This window comes from Oculina patagonica, chromosome 14 (genome assembly GCF_052425735.1).
Source record: "Oculina patagonica isolate OP01 chromosome 14, crgOcupat, whole genome shotgun sequence".
Classification (NCBI taxonomy): Eukaryota; Metazoa; Cnidaria; class Anthozoa; order Scleractinia; family Oculinidae; genus Oculina; species Oculina patagonica.
The window spans coordinates 13,843,858-13,861,693 of NC_135771.1; the positions used below are offsets into that span (position 1 = coordinate 13,843,858).

The 17,836-nt window shown below is 38.7% G+C and overlaps 1 protein-coding gene and 1 pseudogene across 2 annotated transcripts in view; one reads left to right on the plus strand and one right to left on the minus strand.

Annotated features, from left to right (window-relative positions):
- Positions 1 to 17,836, plus strand: part of LOC144638030 (uncharacterized) — a 75,012-nt gene that overhangs the window by 40,979 nt on the left and 16,197 nt on the right. The gene's annotated exons all lie outside the window — the stretch shown is intronic.
- Positions 1 to 17,836, minus strand: part of LOC144637989 (adhesion G protein-coupled receptor L4-like) — a 23,894-nt pseudogene continuing 6,058 nt past the window's right edge. The window contains exons 8-17 of the transcript XR_013567842.1: positions 12,350 to 12,473; positions 7,084 to 7,187; positions 6,417 to 6,519; positions 6,157 to 6,307; positions 5,980 to 6,061; positions 5,721 to 5,787; positions 5,385 to 5,467; positions 4,202 to 4,322; positions 1,611 to 1,652; positions 1 to 781 (exon numbers count right to left, since the gene is read on the minus strand). The product of XR_013567842.1 is annotated as an adhesion G protein-coupled receptor L4-like (transcript). The remainder of the gene's footprint in view (positions 782 to 1,610; positions 1,653 to 4,201; positions 4,323 to 5,384; positions 5,468 to 5,720; positions 5,788 to 5,979; positions 6,062 to 6,156; positions 6,308 to 6,416; positions 6,520 to 7,083; positions 7,188 to 12,349; positions 12,474 to 17,836) is intronic.

Sequence of the window (17,836 nt, forward strand, 5' to 3'; positions counted from 1 at the left end):
TTTGCTTTGTCGGGTAAAATGTTCCATTCGTGAGCAGCTTGATTAATAAAACGGTTCTGGCCCCAGGAGCGACATGACTTGGGCCTACAAATGTCATTTCGTCCACGAGTATTATAATTATGAATGTCTTTAAAGCTATAAAAATTAAAATCCCAGTCAATCAAGCCATTCAATGCCTTAAAAAACAAAATTAATCTATGAAGTCTTCTTCTTTCCATTAAATTATCCCAGCCAAGCTGTTGGAGCGCCTTGGTAGCAGATGAATGCCTTGGCATATCGAGCACAATTTTGACAGCTAAACTTTGCAGAACTTGGACTTGGACAAAACTTGGGCAGAACTTGGGCAGAACTTGGACAAATTTTAACCTTTTACTCTGACCAAGGCCTAACGCTGAAAACGTCAGGCGAGAGCTTTAACTTCCAAATGCGCTAGAGATTTTAATTTGCCTTTATCTACTTCAAGTTGATAATTAGCTAACTGTTTCACTTGCCCGTCGACGCAGCACAACAGTTTCTTTAAAACCTATAGCTATTGCAATAACCGCTCGGTAATACTTTTATCTCTTTCCTTATCTAACACTAGGGCATATTGGAGTGTACAAAGAACACGAGTTTCCCTTTCCTGCTACTTTAGTTCAAATACACTGTTGTATGGCTGAACTTCAATTGTCCCCACTGCGCTAACATCACTTTGATTAATCTTTGAAGTTTTCCTGGCAGCTTTTCCTTCTTTAGCAGCTGGAAAAACAACATTTAGCCTTCTCTTGAACCGGTCTCTAATCTGCAGATGTGATAACACAACATAACTTATTTAAAAAAAAAAAACATATATTCCCTGATGATCCTTTTAGTCGAACCTTACTGGCCATAAATAAATAAACGCTGCCACAAAAGCTAATGCAGGAAAGCCTTTTTTGGCGGGAGATTTTACAGTATTACTTGCTACTTATCAATATTTATAAACGGGTTACATTTCTTTTTAACCTCTAGAGCAATTTTGCCCGATCCTCAACACATTTATCAAAAGAGTGTGACTATTGCTGGTTCCCTTGGACGGGATTCACTTTTTAGCATTTAGTCAATTGTTTCCATCAGTAAGACTTGCCACTGATCAAAAGAACTCTCTGAAAGTAGACGTTCCTGCCCGTGAATACAACAAAGTAACAGCCAGTTCTTTCGACTTCTAGATTTTGTGTTTGAGGAACTCCCTTATAAAATTTGTCGACAGGTACTGCTTATAGCAGCTAAAATCTAAAATGAGCGCTGCTAGAGTTACCGTGGTACCTTTTGGGCTGCTGAAGCGAAAAGTTTTAAGTGTGAGTTAATTTGTTGTTTAGGAATTGATACCTTTACGCCAAATTTCCCACGACGACCATCGTCATTTTTAAAGAGGAGTCCACCACCCACGTCACCCCTCACCTACTCCCGTTGGAAGAAAACTGCGCCTTAATACTTGTTAGTATACCGGTATTACATACTTTATTGGCTCGTCCCCAGGGGGCTTTTTAGAGTCAATGAGGACTCTGTATTCTTTCATTGAAATGAACCACAAATTACAGAAAAATTTAAATAAACTCAAATATTTACAGATCGTCTTCAGGGCATCTTACCTGACTGTTTCTCGCACAATGTAGGAGGAATATCAAGAATCCCTTTAAAAAAAAAGGAAATAATAAAATTATATAATGTTTACGCATCTCGGTGAAAAAAGATGAAAAGTTAAGGTGGCTCGACCCAGTTTTTTTCTAGCGATACCTGTCAACTTTGAAACCCTCATACTTAAAGGGATTAATGTCAATGACATATCTACTATATCACATGGATTACACATAGACTGAACTGCAATATGATATAAATTTTTGGGAGATCTGAATGAATATCACATGACAATGACGTCACACAGGTTTTTGCTCTGAATCGAATTTTAGCCCGTAACCGCATTTTCTCTCGAGATCCTCCATGCTACGTATACCTTGGGGTGGGTGTTTGCCTTCAGCTCTGCAGAGTTTCATCGAAATCTACAAGAGGAATTTTGAAATATCTTGGAATTTCTTTTTAGATGGTATAATTTATGCATAAAATAAAGAAAAGACTTCATATAAAGAAATTTGCTTCTTTTTTGATGTTTTATGAGAGGCTTTAGCCCTCATTCCTTTTAAAAATGCCCCATATCCGATATCCAGACCGTACGAAGTAGGTAACTTGCGCGATTTCGAAAAATATGAAATTTATGAATCATAGTGAAGCTCAATGTTTAGCTCTATTTACCAATTTTACGCCTACTTTCGCAAATAAGCGTTTATTTTAAAACTCATCGATGAATTTTCTCCAAAATTTTTCAGAGTGGCAATTGATCAGTACACTACACAATCCCTGAATTTCATGCTCATTGAAAACTTCTAAGGTTGTCTAACATAAACGGAAAATTGAGTAAATATTGAAACGATCTCGTAGTTTTGAATAATTTTGTGCTCTGGGTTTCGAGTTGAGCACAACATTGAATTTCGGTGCACCATGCGTGAAATGACTATGCTTGGCCACCTCCCGAAAGCTTTCCGAAATCGTTCGGAATATGGTAATATTCTCGAGTTCAAGTAAACAATATTAAATGAATGAAACTCAAAGCCGGTTATGTTTTGACGCCATTTCAGTCATTTACAAAGAACTTGACAGCGTACTCAGAAGCTTACCTCGTATACACTTTCTTACTTTTGATGTTTAAATCTCTTTAGAGTAGCATTCAGTACGGCGGCTTGTTTTTGTATTGCATTTCTTATTCTTGGCATTTTTAACTTTCAACTCAGCCAAGACGTCGACCACACAAGAAACGTTGTTGCGTGACAATTTATTTTCCATTGCATTGTTTTCTTTCGGAAAGATTTCGGTAAGCTTTCGGGAGGTGGCCAAGCGTAGTCATTTCACGCGTGGTGCACCGGAATTCAATGTTGCATGCTCAATTCGAAATAATAGGAAATCCCAGAGCACAAAATTATTCAAAACTACGAGATCGTTTCAATATTTACTCAATTTTCCGTTTATGTTAGACAACCTTAGAAGTTTTCAATGAGCATGAAATTCAGGGATTGTGTAGTGTACTGATCAATTGCCACTCTGAAAAATTTTGGAGAAAATTCATCGATGAGTTTTGAAGTAAACGCTTATTTGCGAAAGTAGGCGTAAAATTGGTAAATAGAGCTGAACATTGAGCTTCACTATGATTCATATATTTCATATTTTTCGAAATCGCGCAAGTTACCTACTTCTTACGGTTTGGATATCGGATATGGGGCATTTTTTAAGGAATGAGGGCTAAAGCCTCTCATAAAACATCAAAAAAGAAGCAAATTTCTTTATATGAAGTCTTTTCTTTATTTTATGCATAAATTATACCATCTAAAAAAAAATTCCAAGATATTTCAAAATTCCTCTTGTAGATTTCGATGAAACTCTGCAGAGCTGAAGGCAAACACCCAAGGTATACGTAGCGTGGAGGATCTCGAGAGAAAATGCGGTTACGGGCTAAAATTCGATTCAGAGCAAAAACCTGTGTGACGTCATTGTCACGTGATATTCATTCCGATCTCCCAACAATTTATATCATATTGCAGTTCAGACTATGTGTAATCCATGTGATATAGTAGATATGTCATTGACATTAATCCCTTTAAGTATGAGGGTTTCAAAGTTGACAGGTATCGCTAGAAAAAAACTGGGTCGAGCCACCGACTACAACGTTTTTTGACGTTGACAACAAGCAATTTTGAATCACCATTAAATAACAAAGTCATTACAGCAAGGATCTCAAAAGTGGGATCATTTTCATTTTATTCACATTCTTTCCTGCGGAGTTAATCCGATCAGAAGTCAACTGTAAGCTGTCCTCGGCTTCTGATTGGATAATGACTGTACGAAAACATGCCAATTAATTAAAAGTGGTCAAACTTTTAGAATATTCGCTGTAAGAAACTCAAGGGTACAATAAATCACTTATATTTGCCCAGCACTATGATCAAATAATTTTTCTTCAAAAACAGTCTGAAACACGACAAAATTAGGTATTCTTATATAGATATACAGATTGAGAAACCATTGGCTGAAAATTATCTCTGTATATCAATAATTCGTCTAGCTTATACCAAAAAAGTGTCGAAAAGGTTGCAAAAGTAATTTAAATGTTAAAATCAAGGCTTAAATACTTCACTTGAATGGAGTTGAAGACTGTAAAAATGTAGACGAAAGCTTTGTGTAATGGCGACAGAAGACCAAATAACCACGTGATCCCAAGCAGGGGGGTCATCACTGCGCATGCTTTGATGCCAAGTCTGCAAAAACACAACAATATTGGGAATGGATCAATATTGGGAATGTAAGGGTTTCCAATTTTTGTTATTCAAGCTCTGAATGATGTTAAACCCGTTCATCTTTTTACTTTGTACTGTTTACCGTTTTTTATTTAACAAATAGATTCCATTTTGCCGTGCGTCCGTTCAGTTATAGATTATAGATGACGTCAAAAATGTGGTATGAACAAAAAAGTGGCCCACTAGGCGAGTGGGTCACTGATGTTCATACCACATTTTGACGTCTTCTGTGATCTATAAGTGAACAGACCCATGGCAAAATGGAATCTATTTGTTTTATACAATAACACAAGACTTCAGTACACTTCAGTGTGAGCAATGCCGCTACCGGTGAGCTAAGTTGTTTTTTATTTCACGATAAAGTTTCCGTAACCACGAAGCACTGTTAAACCGATTAAATAAACAGAAAAATGGTAAATTGAAAGTCAATGAAAAAAACTAACCTTTTTTCCGATTTGGAAAGTTGTTCAAATCTGTAAGCATTAACCTAAGCGTTCAACCGCCATTCATTTGTTTCCCATGGCGTCGCATAACTGTACAACATCGGTCAAACATTTTAATACTTCGATGATTTCTCGAATAATTCTCTGTTTTCTTCAAGCTTGTTTAGCCTAGTTTAATGCTTCGAAAGGTGAACGATGCTTGGCGCATTATTTCTCACTGTAGATTTGTAATTAAGCTGAACTTTTTTGCTTTGTTGTGGCCCCGCGAGTTTGAAGAACTTTGCCGAGAACTCTAATTTGGACTATGAACTCTGATCACGCGCGCGAGTCACACCACCCCGTGACGTCATCTGTGCGTATGTACTCTAATAGATGACAGGCATCAACCAATCACAACGCGCGCAAAAGCTCGGTTATTGTATAATGTTAAATACATGTAGCACCAATTGATAAATGGAAAATGAACTGTAAGTGACTCTACCATAGATTGCGTAAAACGACGCTGGCTCGAATCCTGTTTTGTGACATGAAATTAGCATATTCGTTCTTGTTACTGTTTGTTGTGTTTTTGTTTTCTTACCTTATCTGATTATTATGATTGTCTTCTGTTGACTGCATTGTGGCCATTTCCTTGATAACCCGCAGGAGTATCAACAAGTTAAGCTTGATAAAGAAAACAAGAAATGTTAGATCTAAAGGCATTGCTGAAACTCCATAACAAAATCTGTCCATGCACATGTCTTAATCACTGAGGGCTTGAGAAGCAGATTTCTTACGAAAAGCAAACTGAAGCAAACGATCAAACTAGTAAACAAATAAACAACTAAACAAACAACAGCCAATACTTCGAGCCAAAAGCTGTACAAAACCATTAAATTTGAGTCAACAAGACTGATTTGATATTAGTTTTCCTTACAGTTTCAATCACCACCACAAATGCGACAAATATCCAGATCAGATTGTTGTCCGAAGACATCCAGCAGCTTAAAGCAAAAACAAAACAAAAGGTAAAGAACATTATACATCTTCCACGTATTGCTAAGAAGTGAAAGTTAGAAAGTATATGGCAACCATACTTTCTTTATATATCGTATACCCAGTGCCAATCAATAATCCTTGGGTAAGAAAGGGAAGATACAAAGATCGAGTAACACTGAATTAAAGGAGGTGCTTACTATTTATCATCGACGAAACTCTGGATTCCATCATTTCCTGCAGCAATGCTCAGCGACATGGCGACCATGACAGCAGGAATACCTGCAGTAAAAACAACAGAAACATGTCTCCAGAACCAATTGCAAGAGCTTATAAACCGAGCAATTACAGCAGCACACGTTCAAGATCAAACTTACACCATGACATAACATGATAGATAGCCAACTTGTTGCTGATGTTGTAAACTTTAACAACAAGTAAGTAAAGATAGATTCCCTCGACAAGCATCCAACAGAAAGCTGCCATCAGAAAGTACTGCACAAGAGCTGCTACTGTAACACAAATACCCTGTGAAGCAGCAAACACATTTTTCGTTAAGTTGTTACTTCTTCGTGACTATATCTACCCTCAAGTAATTATAAACTACCTTTCGTTTGAACTTTGAGAGGTCACTTACCATGTTTTCTGTGGCATTTATTCCGGCAAGAAAGAATATCTGCCCAGCTCCGAGAGATCCAGCAAGACTCATTCTTATTTGAGACAGAGGCTGATGCACATCACTGATGAAAAAATAAACATAAGAACCAAACAAAAGCCAATAATAATGATATAAAGTAAATGTTGGCCATCGATCTACTTTGTGTGGCCAGGCTTTTGCTTTCTTCTGGCGGGAAAAACAACCCAAGAGGCCTAAGAGTCGTGATCCGATCAGCACCGAGAACAGGAAGAGATGCAACTAGAAAAGGGTAACACGTTTTTATCTCGCTGCAAGACATTTGAATCTTCACTGTTATTGATGGAAACCATGTGCATTTCTTTTAAAGCTATCCTGGCTATGATTTCTTTCATAATTTTGCACAATTTTATCATCATCATCATTTTCAATCGAAAATAATATTCCGTCGTCTTTGTGAAAGGAAAGATAAAAAAATGGGGTCATAGGCGATTTTGTAGTTCCGATTTTCGCAGGCATTAGGCATTACTTACTCGAATTAAATGCTTGTATCATGTTAATTGACTTTTCTGCATAAAATTTATTTTCCGTTTTTGCACAGCCTCGTGAAAAGTAACTTAAGAATAATCACATGGTGCATAATGACGTGTATACAGATTATATTACTTACGTAAGAAGCGCATATGAGATTATCGTCAGAGTTTCTCCTGTGATAGAGAGAGCTAATCCCACGAAAGTAAGGATCCCCAGTATCTTCTCATCCGTCTTGGTGATCTGTCAGTTAACAGCACAAACGATAATGTTAAGTACTGGAAAAGTGTTGTCGTTGTCATGATATATGTGTTACGTCACTCGTAATCACGTGTGTCAGAAGTGGTAGATTCAAACACAGTTTGAACTACAAAAACCTAGCTCAAAATGAGTGTATTCAAGTCTAGAGGTAAATGTTGCAGAAAACTGGCGTAAGTGGAAACAGCGATTTCAACTGTACATGGAAGCCTCAGGATCAATGAAGAAACCCGAGAAGCAACGAGTCGCCATATTTCTTGATCTCGTGGGAGAAGAAGCACTTGAGATTTACAACACATTTTCATTATCGACCGCGGAGCAAAAGCTCGACGTCCTATTCCAGAAATTTGAGGACTATTGTAATCCGAGGCGGAATATCACATTTGAACGGCACAAATTCTTCACCTGTGTTCAGGAACCGACCGAAGGCATCGACCAGTATGTAACCGAGCTGCGCACCAAAGCAAGCACGTGCGAAATCGGCGTACTGTGTGAAAGCTTAATTCGAGATAGAATCGTCTGTGGAATACTTTGCGACACTATGAGAGAAAAGTTATTGCAAGAAAACGATTTAAGTCTTCAGAAAGCCATTGATATGTGCAGAGCGTCGGAGTTTTCCAAACGCCAAACGAAATCGATAACCGAAGAATCGAAGAGTGTAGATTATGTAGATAAGAAAGCTACACAGAGTGGCAAATTCCCGCCAAAGGACAGAAAGGATAAAAATGACCAGTCGAAGACAAAAAATGGACTCCAAAAGGCATGTAAGCGATGTGGAACACTTCATGCACCGAGAAAATGTCCAGCTTATGGAAAAATCTGTCTCAAATGCAAGAATCGAAACCACTTCGCATCTCAGTGTCTCTCGAAGAATGTTCATTTAGTGGAAAGCGATCAAGCCGCTCAACCTATTGTCGAAGACGAGCAGTTAGAAGAATTATTCATCGGTCAAGTCCAGAAAGATGACCATGGGCAAGAATGGAAAGCATCTCTTCAAGTGAACAACAACATGGTAGAGTTTAAATTGGATACTGGAGCACAAGCAAATGTAATTCCATCGGATGTATTCAACTCGCTCAAAGGAACACCGCAGCTGAAGACAACTAAAGCAAAACTCACTGGCTTCAGCGGATCTGTAATGCCTGTGTTAGGAGTGGCCAGAATGATTTGTAAGTACAAAGACAAACAGATTGATTCAGATTTCTTTGTTGTTGAAGCTGAGGGTCAACCCCCCTACTCGGATTAAGAGCATGTCAGGAACTGAGCTTAATTAAGTTTGTCAGAACTGTTGACACAGCTGATGTCAATACTGAGAGTTCTATCCTTGATGAATTTAATGACCTATTTGAAGGCCTTGGATAGCTTGAAGGGGAACACCATATTGAAATTAATCCAGAAGTTAAGCCTGTCATTCACCCCCCTAAAGCAAAACTCACTGGCTTCAGCGGATCTGTAATGCCTGTGTTAGGAGTGGCCAGAATGATTTGTAAGTACAAAGACAAACAGATTGATTCAGATTTCTTTGTTGTTGAAGCTGAGGGTCAACCCCCCTACTCGGATTAAGAGCATGTCAGGAACTGAGCTTAATTAAGTTTGTCAGAACTGTTGACACAGCTGATGTCAATACTGAGAGTTCTATCCTTGATGAATTTAATGACCTATTTGAAGGCCTTGGATAGCTTGAAGGGGAACACCATATTGAAATTAATCCAGAAGTTAAGCCTGTCATTCACCCCCCTTTAAAAGGTTTCATTCACCCTTCTACCCAAGCTAAAGCACGAATTAGAACGAATGGAACAGTTGGGTGCCATAGAGAAAGTTGATCAGCCAACAGAATGGGCTAACTCCATTGTGATAGTGTAATAGCCAGATGGAAATCTGAGAATATGTCTTGATCTAAAAGATTTGAACCGAGCAGTTAAGAGAGAACATTTCCAACTCCCAACAGCCACTGAGATAACTAGCAAGTTAACCGGTGCAAAAGTATTCAGCAAATTAGATGCCAAAGATGGCTTCTGGCATGTTAAGCTAGACCACCCTAGTTCCCTTCTCACAACCTTTAACACACCATTTCAAGTTTAATCGCTTACCATTTGGCATGAATTCCTCGAATGAAGTATTTCAGAAGAAAATGCAGTTTGCCTGAAAAATGTAGTTGGCATGAATTCCTCGAATGAAGTATTTCAGAAGAAAATGCAGTTTGCCTTTGAAGGAATTGAAGGAGCAGAAGTTATCTATGGTGATCTTCTTGTATGAGGCAAAGATGAAGAGTGCCACGACGAAGCGCTCAGAAATGTGCTTGAGAGAGCCCGCGAGAAAGGTGTTAAGCTGAAGAAACAAAAGTGTGAAATCAAGATTCCCGAAGTTGTGTACATTGGTGACAAGATTACCAAAGATGGAATCAAACCTGATGAGTCAAAGATTGAGGCAATCCTTTACTTGCCATCCCCGCAAAACAAGAAGGATGTGGAGCGCCTGCTAGGCATGGTAACTTACCTAAGCAAATTCATCCCAAACACGAGGTACAATGGCACTGGGAGGAGCAGCAAGATAAAGCTCTTAATGAAATTAAGAAGGTCCTAACCTCAAAACCAGTACTGAGCTACTATGATGTAAACAAGCCTGTGAAGCTTTCAGTAGATGCATCCCAATCAGGACTTGGAGCTGTGTTACTTCAAGATAATCAGCCTGTGGCATGTGCATCAAAATCCCTGACTGACTGCCAGAAAGGGTATGCACAGATTGAAAAAGAAACACTGGCAATAGAATTTGGATGCGAACGTTTTCATCAGTACCTGTATGGCAAAGAAATAGAAGTAGAATCTGATCACAAGCCACTAGAAGCAATATTTGCCAAACCAATTGCCAAAGCACCACCCAGAATACAAGGCCTACTGCTTCGATTGCAGCACTACCAGCTAAACGTGAAGTACGTTCCAGGAAAACTGATGTTCATCGCTGATGCACTATCCAGAGTCCACCTGGAGACCACTAACACTAATCAAGGGATACCTGATGCTGAAACTGAAATGCAAATCCATCTCCTGGTAGCTAACCTCCCAATTTCAGAGCAGAAACTGAAAGAGTTTCAAGAAGCAACAAAGGCAGATCAACCTCTTCAGACAGTTGCACAGCTGACCAAACAAGGATGGCCTGACCACAAGAATAAAGTACCTGCTGATGCAAAACCATACTGGAGTTTCAAAGAAGAAATTCATGAAGCTGATGGAATTCTCTTCAAAAGTCACAAGATGATTGTTCCTGAACGACTGAGACCCGAAATGCTTAAAAGAATTCACGAAAGCCACCTTGAAATAGAGAAGAGCAAGCGAAGAGCCCGTGACATCCTGTACTGGCCGAACATGAATGCACAGATTACAGAGGTGATTGCAAATTGCAGTTCATGCCTAAAGCATAGAAAGAACAATACCAAAGAGCCACTGATACAGCATGAAGTTCCAGATAGGCCCTGGCAAAAGATCGCCTGCGATCTATTCACCCTTGGTGGAAAGGCCTATCTTCTGACTGTCGACTATTACTCAATATGGGTAGAAATTGGCTTGCTGCGCGACAGCACCTTAATTTCTGAAGTCATCACCCAACTTAAATCCACCTTTGCACGCTATGGGATACCTGATGAGGTCATTTCCGACAACGGTCCCCAGCTCTCAACCCGGAAATTTAAACAGTTTGCAGATTCATGGGAATTTAAACACACAACTACAAGTCCCAAGCACCCACAAGCAAATGAACAAGTAGAAAAAGCCGTTGGAACAGCCAAATCTGTACTAAAGAAAGTTTATGAAGATGGTACCGACCCATATATTGCCTTGCTAGAAAACAGAAATACTCCAATCACTGGACTCAGCTACTCTCCAGCTTAAATTTTCCTTAACAGAAGGCTGAAAACCAAACTTCCAACTGCTACACCGTTGCTGAATGCAAGAATCCCAACCGATGCTAAGTCCCAGCTCTTAGCTCAACAGAAATCACAGAAGCTGTACTTTGACAGAGGAGCAAAGTCACTGCCTCCTGTCACAACTGGTGACACTGTTCAAATGAAAACAAGGAATGGCTGGAGACCGGCCACGGTTACAAAACTTGCTCACACCCCTCGATCAGTAATTGTGAACAGCAATGGAACTCTCTACAGACGAAACAGGAGAGACATCATCAAGACACCGGAAGTCACAAGTCCGAAAGGTAACAGAGGGATCACGCAGAGCAGAGGAAGTGACAGAACCATCACCAAGACACCTGAAGTAGTCAGAACAAGATATGGCCGTACTATTCGAGCACCAAGACAAGATGACTTTATATACTATTAGTTTTTGTATATTACATGTTGCTATGCGGAGTTGCTGAGTTGCTGTTATCAGCTGAGAACACTTGCTTTAAAATGACTTTTGACATAAGGTCTTGGACAATGAACTGTGGACAATGTTGATATTTTAATAGCATGTTTATTACTCCTCATACATGTATTTGCTTAGAGGGGAGATGTCATGATATATGTGTTACGTCACTCGTAATCACGTGTTCTTTCAATAAACATGGCAGTCGTCTTTATTGTCTTCTCTTGTTTGCTTAATAGTTAATTGAAAATGTTTGGAGTCTCTTGAGTAGTAGAATACTTTATTGAATGAAAGCAAACAAGAACATTTAGAAGCATTTACATTATATACAAGAAAAAGAGAAACACGTACAAAATAACTAACAAAATAATTAGCAGGAAAAGATAAAACTTAAAATAAATTTGAAAAGTAAAAAAACTGAGAACAGCACAAGCTATTATATTGACCATGGTTGGAAATGTAGAAGCAGCAGCGGTGCTTTCTAGCTAGTGATTATTGCGTTGGACTCGGTGTCGAGCGGTCCGAATTGGAGCACGCGGTAGTCACAGTCATTGTGCCAGTTGTGTTTGCATCACTAGCTACATCCAGGAGTAGAAATGGATATCAGGGAACAGTTAGGTAACCGGGAAAATATGCTTCGGTAACCTGTGTTAGATAACAAAACCATCCAGGGGGAGTAGCGATGCCCGGCTTAGCACGTCGTGTTACGGAAATTGGAGATAAGCTCTGGTGGTGTGGCAAACTTTGGCCCCTCACCCCACCCTACTGTTGGAAATACTTTGTTAATGTTACCTCGAGACTATCGCTGTAGTCAAATAAAACAGCGAAGTGGGTCATATGGTTGCAGCTGCATTCCGTTTCTTTTGCGTTGCTCGTCGTTTTAGCATGACATCCTTTACCGGACCACCCGTCAGGACTGCAAGGAAGAAAGGATTGATCTTACTAGAAAGGATATACGCTACAGCGAGATAAAAATTACACGATTCTACCTTAATTTTGAGTCTACTTGGGTCGCTTTTCTTTGACCAGTTACGTAAAAACAGCAACAGTAACAACAAAATAAAAATGACAGAAAGTGCAATAAAAATAAAAAAGAGCGAAGAAGGGGAGATTTTAAAGAGGGGCAAAATGTGATCTTAGTATTTTAACTTCTTTTTAATAGAAGGAGAAAAATGATGTCCATGGAAAACAACTGTTGCTCCACCTTAGCTATAACACCGACCGTCGTCTCTGTTTGGTTTAGGTCCTATTCACACGCGACAACCTTAACCCTCGGACGAACAAGCAAACTCAAACCCCCAACGTCGTACAAGGGGAGGGGGTGGGGGTGGTTAAAAAATAACAAAAAATGATGCAAAATTATGTCAGAATGCTTTTGGAATGTAAGAATAAACAAATCGTACAATTTTGTTTCAAAAAACCGGAAAAAATAAAGAAAAATGTTGAAAATGATGATTTTTGGCCAGACTTGTTTGTAATTATGACGTTGCCATGGCAAAGTTAAAAATCATGGACACGTGGTTGGCACATTACAATTTTTGCAAGGGATAAATGAACAGCTACTAAAAGTTTTAGCACTGTAAAGTAAATCTTTTTCTTTTTTTCAAAATTTAACAAAAAACGCATGAGGGGCTGCCCCCCTTCCCTTGTACATCCGAGGGTTAAAGGGGCTATGTCACGCAATTTTAGGCAATTACAGTACTGACCAACTGGTCATAGAATTAACTGAAATATCACAATAATGACTTAAAACTGTAGACGAACTCAAAAGAAACACACAAAGGCCAAAAAACGGGCATGGATGGGCAAAAGAGAAGATTAAAACGAATTGTGTTCGAACAAGTATAGGTAATCGCATGGGACCGAGTAAATTAAGGATTAATATTAGCGTGTTTTCAGAAGTTGTAGAAATTGCCAGAGTCGCGAAGCGACAAGGGCAATTTCTACAACTCCTGAAAACACAAGTGATATTAATCCTTCATTTTACGAGGAAACATGTGATTACTTGTTTATGACATAGAGGGCAAAATTTTCTGAAAATTGTCCATGCTAAAAACAACTTATGTACAGCGCGAAGCTTAATTTGGCTTGCGAAACGAAAACGTTCCTCATAATCGAGCAAATCTTGACGTTCTAAAGAGAACAAGAACATTGAGAAGCTTGAGAAGCTTAAAATCGGGCGCTTTGCCTTGAAAGGCAGGGTTCAGTACAGCAGAAACCACGAAGCAGTTACTTAAGTAGCACTCAGTCCGACTGTGTTTGTGTAAGTCACAGGGCTTGCATGAGCTGTATTAGTGTGCATAATATAATATCTAGAACGTTGTCGAGATTGCATTATTACTTAATGACATGATGGTTTCAATTTATAAATGTATCTCACACAATACAAATAAACGATTGAAGTAGACGACTAGACAATGTAAAGTTTTAAGACTTAGCAAAGTGCAGTGTATTGGTAATACTGTAAGGTGCGGTTTCACCTGAAGGTCGTGTGCTTTTCGGTATTTTCCAGGCATTGCACTTTGATGGGACAGTACTACAACTGTTCACCGGGGACCTACTATTGTCAAGAAAATGATCACAACTTGTTGATGAATGATTGAACATTTGTTTCATACCATTACTGTAATAGCAATTGATGAAGGCTTTTAGTCCTGAACCAAAGTATAAGGACTGGGAAATACTGAAACCCATTATCAGCCACCTTAAACGGAAATATCTTGTTGGTGTTTCAAGGAATCCAAGGAAACTTCACTCATCCCATGTATCTATGTATTGCGGTATTTTGTAATTTTTTGAGTGATTTTTGGGGATGTTTGGCAGGTGATAGTTTTCTTAAAAGAATTAGTAAAATTTAGACAACTAAGAAATATTGAAAATTTAATGTGAATTTAACATTGGAATTTGAAGTTAGAAATTGGCAGACGGACACCAAACAGTCCCGTGACATCCTGGAGTGTTTTTGCATGGGGGTCAACTGTGTGATGATGTTTCCATTTTTTTCTTCAATCCCCACTGATAAAGAACTGTTGTTGGTGTTATGTTGGTGTTATCACATGTCAAGCCTTTAACAAGGTATGAAAGAACACAAGGATTTAAATTATTCTGGTGCTCAATTTTTGCGTAACTAAAATTAATGTTACTCAAATTCCTGATGGATTCTGTCTTAAACTGTTACGAGCTTAGTATTTCCAAATTATTGCATGTCAATGTAAGGCAAGACAAGACATGCCTTGGTTCTTAGGTAATTCTCTTAAAAACACATAAGATATTGACTATAATTTTGTCTGTGCTATGGCAATTCACAGTGGGGTGGTCTTGATGTGTCTTTAACTTGTAGACTGGACTGGACTAGTAAAACGCGGACTAGTAAAACGCGGACTAGTAAAACGCCTCTAGACACTTCCTTGGCCACAATCATCTTACGGCTCTCTTCAATACATAATGTCTCAAAAAAACAGTAACCTCAGAAAGAAGTCAGAAGCAAATAAGGTCGAAAGACCGAATTTGAACATATAACGGCAAATGTTCTAATGTCACGAACGTAGGAGTCGTGTAGGCCCGTCACCTTTATTTACCACATACTGCCCCCAAATTAAAACAGTACCCTCAGAAAGAAGTCAGAAGCAAATAAGGTCGAAAGACCGAATTTAAACATTTAACGGCAAATATTCTAATGTCACGAACGTAGGAGTCGTGTAGGCCCGTCACCTTTATTTACGATTGACTGTTGATTTCTGGACGGGCCCCGTTCTACCTCGTGCGAGCAATACAAACGACTGCACTCAACAGACGTCAAGTAGTGGAAAGAAAGAAACATATGCACACAACTCATAGCATCAATCCCGTTGTTTTAGTAGGGGTTTGCAGAACGAACATGTGCTATACTGCAAAAACATCTCCACGCTAAAACAGACCATAGAGTGCTCAAAAAAGCTAGAAATATGCCGTCGAAGAAACACACAAGAGCTTCAAACACAAATTGTTTCGCTCGCTAAACCGTTTAGTTTTATCCGATTTACAAGCGCTTGTTTTACAAGTCCGCGTTCTACAAGTCCGTGCTTAACAAGCCCTCGTTTTACAAGTCCGCGTTTTACAAGTCCGCGTTTTACTAGTCCTCGTTTTACAAGTCCGCGTTTTACTAGTCCGCGTTTTACTAGTCCGCGTTTTACCTGAGTCCGCGTTTTACTAGTCCGCGTTTTAGAAGTCCGCGTTTTACTAGTCCGCGTTATACTAGTCCGCGTTTTACAAGTCCGCGTTTTACTAGTCCGCGTTTTACTAGTCCAGTCCAGTCCTCGAAATACAGTATGCCAAAACTCCCCGCCCTCTAAAGATAAGTCCTTGACGGTTCTTGTCGTTTTTCGGTGCCTATTCATCTTCGGCATCTTTCTCATCCACCTCTCGTTCTGTCCTGTGTCTGTCATCACACGAAAGAAAAGCTGATTCTCAAAAAATCTGCCACAAAAGGAAATTGACAAAAACAATATGAAAACCATATATCGAAAGTTTCTTATTCTAAAATTTTATCATACGTCTTAATTCAGAGCTACAAAGAAGTTCCTCCTTTTGAGTTATTGATACTGTTCTTACAGTACCTCTTTCCACTAGCGAAATTTTACAAAATTCCTTCGCGGCGAAAAGGTAGCGCGAATCCAGAACAGACTCCAATCGAGAGTGGGTTAATTCTAGATTACTATTAATTAACTATTACAACATTCATTTTTAAAATAGTTTCCCAAGCCGACTAAGCTAACTAAACGTCGAGTGTATCTTTCAGTAAACAAAACATGCCGTTATGACGCCGGAAATCCAGCTCACGCATACTATACCCCGTGACTCACGCAAACCTCCGACTTACGTGCTACTACAGTCATTCCTTTCTAAACATTTTTTTTTTTGACCACCACCGTACCTTTCTACCCAAAAAACTCATGAAACCGCCCGGTTTTAACCTGTTTTAACCTTTCAAAAATTAGAGCGTTCGAAACTAAATAAGATCCGTAATCACAAACAACATACAGCCGTTTACCAGCACTCTTTAAAACTCCTAAAAACCCTTCAAAATCAGGCAAAATAAATCTTTGAAATAACCTTTATCAATGTTTCTTATTTTTTATTCAGTTCTATAAAATGCCTTTCATACACTACTGTCAAACAAAAATTTCAATTTCCTCAAAGTTTCAAGACAAAAGAATAACAAATATTTCGTGCACAATGTAATTTGATTAAGCCAATATTATCACGTCTAAAAATACTTCAAGCAATTCAGTGAAAACCCGTTTTTTTTTTCGTATCAACGAAAACCACTTTCGAATAATCAATACATGAAAATAACAATAAGATCAAAAGGAAGAAAGGAACCTTTCTAATTATTTGAAGACTTTCAAAGCCGTGATATTATGCATCCAATCCGCGATAAAATTTAATTACAACAAAATCCAAGTTCTCATTTTGAATTCCATTTTTTTCAGTTGATACCTTTATCCAACTTGTGAAAAATTCCATTCAAGTTCCTATTAATACTGTACATTCCCAATGTTTTGCTCAGGTCTTCAGAAGCGTCTTACTAACCAAATCTAAAATAATTCCAAAACATGCTGTACAAACATTCTACTCTTTGTGACAAACGACTTGACGACCAATTGTTCAGAAATGAAAATCGACACAGTTCTTGCTAAATAAAAAAAAAGTTTTACGGCGGAGTCAGGCTCAAAAAATATACCGCAAGATCACACCCCCATTCATAGTCAGAACCCAGCAAACCATCTAGTTTGCTAAAAAAAAACACTGCGTGACATCAATGACGTTACCTTTTTCATTTACAAAAATAACTTTAACTTGTCAAAGTAAGTGCAATTTCACAATGGTGAATATCAGTACAGTATGGGGCCCAGTTCTCGGCCGGGTCCAGTTCTCGGCCACTTTGTGTTTAACGCGTTTTTTCACACTCCAGTTGAATCAAAAGAAAAAGGTATTTCCTTCAAACGATAGACTGATTCATGTGCTTTAAGTATCTTGAGTTTGATCGTTCAATTCGATATAGAAAGCTCACACGTCGAGTTTACGCGGAGGTAGGTGAATTTGCATTCCCGAAAAAGTTGTTTGTTTACGGCTCCAAATTCATGGATGTAGTTAAATTCGTATTTTATCCAAAAGCCCCCACCATACGAGCTAATTTTTGGCATGTGAAACGTAGAATAATTCAGCTTTCTGCTTTAGTTAACTTTTCGTTGAACCGTTGTATTTTTTGGTCTTAATTTACTTCGAAATTTTTTCTTG